Source organism: Ips typographus, linkage group LG4, assembly GCF_016097725.1.
Source record: "Ips typographus isolate SLU linkage group LG4, UJ_Ityp_2.0, whole genome shotgun sequence".
NCBI classification, from domain to species: Eukaryota; Metazoa; Arthropoda; class Insecta; order Coleoptera; family Curculionidae; genus Ips; species Ips typographus.
In genome coordinates this window covers 5507408-5511176 of record NC_138425.1, presented here as the reverse complement: position 1 = coordinate 5511176, position 3769 = coordinate 5507408, and the positions used below count along the sequence as shown (strand labels likewise).

Below are 3769 nucleotides of genomic sequence, written 5' to 3'. Positions count from 1 at the left end.
CAGGGGATCCGCGCAAATCCGGAGCCTTCGGATGTCGGGCATGAGTGGGGCATTCGACCGTGCCATTGGGTCGAAACACGTCATTGTTTTGGCTCCGGGGCATTTCAAGACCTCGTAGGTTACAGGCTGTGACTACTATTTTAGTTGAAAAAATTGTAAATTTTGTAACCTATTACATTAGCAATCATCATCCTAAGTTTTCATGAATAATTACAATCAATAGTTATTTATACAATTTTATAAAAAAATATTGGTATTATTTTACCGACGATTAGACCATCCCAACACACGTTACTTTGACATAATTATATCCACCATGTTGTAAAAACAAAAATCACATTTTACTGAAGTCAACATCCGTCAAAGGGTAATTTTTGAAAACTTTGGAAACAAAATTTGAACAGAAAACCGATCTATACAGGGTAATTCAAATTCGACCCTCACCATTGGGATCTCAGAAACCATAAGAGATACGAGAAAGTTTAAATTGGGGCAAAGTTGCGCAATATAAAGCTCAACCAAATGCTGTTTTAAAAATGTTGATTTTCCGAGTACTTCCGAAGATATCCGAAAAAAACTGAAAATTTGATTTTTTGTTTTTATTTATATCTAACCTTATTTGAAGAGATATCCCAAAACTAAAAGCATCTTTTCATTGCCACTTTTTCCTAGCTATTCAATGATGGATTCAAATTTGCCACACGACGTTTTGTTTTCTGTCAGTCATCATCAACTTTCTTTTTTCTTATGGGCGCCATATTGGATTTTTAGCCCACCAAATAGTACGTTTTATTCTGATTTTAGTGATGTATAATAACTTATGATTTGCTTCATAAATAACAAAATAATTCAATAAAAACTATTTTTACTTTAGTTATTGGCTTTGAGTTAATGGGCCGTTTTCAAAAATGTCATTGTTTGACAGTACTTGTCAAACACGATAATTCGGACGATCATTAGAGCGTCAATCATAGTTAAAAATGTATCTAGAAAAGAAACCCCCGCAGAATATGTTATTATTATACAAGCATTGCTGAACTATTTAGGTTAATCAGAAAAAGAGATTTGTTAGCATTATCTCTAAACTTAAAAGGCTTATTTATGTTTCCAAGAGAAAGATCATCATTTTAGGAACTTCATTTTTTGCCAAATTTCAATTTTTTATAATGTTAAGTGCAAGTTTATAGTTATTTATTTTGGAAGTGACAAACCATTTTTTATTCATTCATATTTATTCGAGTGAATAAACCGGTTTAAGTCACGTGTCTTATACAGTATTTTATTAAATTTCGACTTCTTATATTTAAAAAAAAAACTAAAATTACAGTTCTATTAAATTTGCACCGCGCCCCATAGATGTAACATTGATGTTTGTTTGTTTACATCTGTAAATAGGCGAATGTCATTCAGAGTGATTTAATAGTTATTTATACAGCAAGTGACTTAAACCATTTTTTATTCACGAAAAGAACAACTAGGTCCACAAGCGTAGCGAGTGGCCTAAGCTCTTCGAGTGAATAAACCGGTTTAAGTCACGTGTACACCTTTGTGACTAAGTATGTTCAGCCAATTGCGTGTGACAAGTACTATCAAGTAATCTTCATAAAACGTCTCATTAACTCAAAGCTAACTAAGGTAAAATCTCTAAAAGCTCTAATGATCGTCCGAATTATCGTGTTTGACAAGTACTGTCAAATAATGACATTTTATGAAACGGCCCATTAACTCAAAGCCAATAACTAAAGTAAAAATAGTTTTTATTGAATTATTTTGTTATTTATGAAGCAAATCATAAGTTATTATACATCACTAAAATCAGAATAAAACGTACTATTTGGTGGGCTAAAAATCCAATATGGCGCCCATAAGAAAAAAGAAAGTTGATGATGGCTGCCAAAAAACGAAACGTCGTGTGGCAAATTTGAATCCATCATCGAATAGCTGAGAAAAAGTGGCAATGAAAGGGTGCTTTTAGTTTTGGAATATCTCTTCAAATAAGATTAGAAATAAATAAAAACAAAAAATCAAATTTTCAGTTTTTTTCGGATATCTTCGGAAGTACTCGGAAAATCGAAAATTTTAAAACTGCATTTGGTTGAGCTTTACATTGCGCAACTTTGCCCCAATTTAAACTTTCTCGTATCTCTTATGGTTTCTGAGATCCCAATGGTGAGGGTCGAATTTGAATTACCCTGTATATAAGGAAAATCAAACTAAAACAGTATAGCCTTAACCATGAATATCCTGCAGTACCTATAGTCTATTTAAAAACTAGGAAGAGTGAATGTGAATTAGGTTGGCAATAGTGATCGAATTGGTCAGTTGGCGGTATGATTTATACAGCAGAAATCATTTTCTAAGTTTTCTTTTGGGTTGTGGTTTCGGATCCAAACGCGTTCTGATTCAACAGTAACGTGACCACCATGTGATTTTAAAATTATGGTGTCATGTGATTTTTAAATCATAACGGGTTTGAATCCGACATCATGGTTCGAAAGAAAGCGCCATGGGTGATTTCAAAAAACACCGGCTCCGTCACCATTTGAATTTTTAGTAATCACTGTCAATCTGTTTCTTTAGCATTCTAAAGTTTCTTGTGGCTCAAAAGACTTTTTCCATGGGTTGCGTGGTTGCAAATCAACTTGTTTCATTACAAAATCACAGAAAATATAACATTATTCAAAAAAGTGTACTTTTTGACACGATTTTATAAAATAGTAGTTTTCCTAACAAGTGTGTAAAGTAAGTCTTGCACGCTCGATGGCTGGATATGCACAAATGACGCGAAGCGGACAAACAAGTGCGGACAAGACACTTTGCACAAGAGTTAGGTTAGGTTACGAGGAACCCCAGACTTAATTTATTTTGCAACATAAATATAAATTTCGCTTTGACACACGCTTGTCACATGCACAGTTTGTTTGTCATATTTTAACCTTAACGTCACTGTAACAAGTTTTACGACTGCTGTTTCAATTTATATATTTTTTTGAAAGGAGGCTTGCTGAATTTTTATAGAACTTATTCCGTTGACTACAGTGTCCATGAAGAATAGTAGAAGAACCACAAACACATAACAAAACAATAATTACATTAGTAAACGAGAGTCTGTCAGCTGGCCAGCGCACTTCCCCGATTTAATTCTTTCATTTTTTTTCTTCAAAGTGTTTTGAACTGTTTGTCCATGCTTTATTGTGGCTCATACGTAAATTATATTTGTTTCTAATTTTTGAACTTTTGATTTGAGCTCAACAAATTATTCAATTGCCTAATGAATGAAATCTGGCTTACTTACACTGATAAGTGCAACTGATGAGAGTGAAACACGATGTATAAGATTTACCCTTTGGTTTCACAAAAGTATAATGTAATATATTCATTATAACGAAAGATTAATTTGACATTAACAATAACTCTTCAAATCAAGTCTCTTTAAAGTTCTTAAGTTTTTAAAATCTCTTACTAATACACAATTCATATTTGGAAAGAACAAGATATTAATGTCATTGTACCGTATGTTACCTAATCTAACACGTATTGTTGTCAAAGATTCAAAAAGAAACCCTTCCACTCCACTACTGTTTACATGCCCACTCTCGGATTAAGCCTATATCTTTGTCGTATTTGAATTTATCGGTCGCTTCAAATAGAATCCCCTACGTAAAAAATATTTTCTATTTCCACCTTGAAAGGGAAGAGGAAGGAGTCGCACCTGTCTTTACCGTTATGGCTATTCAATGGTTTGCCTTCTAATTATTAATACCCGCAT

At 33.2% G+C, this 3769-nt stretch overlaps 1 protein-coding gene across 1 annotated transcript in view; it reads left to right on the top strand.

The window, feature by feature from the left end:
* The window catches only part of Miga (mitoguardin), a 46260-nt gene that overhangs the window by 33927 nt on the left and 8564 nt on the right, over nt 1-3769 (top strand). The window lies entirely within an intron of this gene.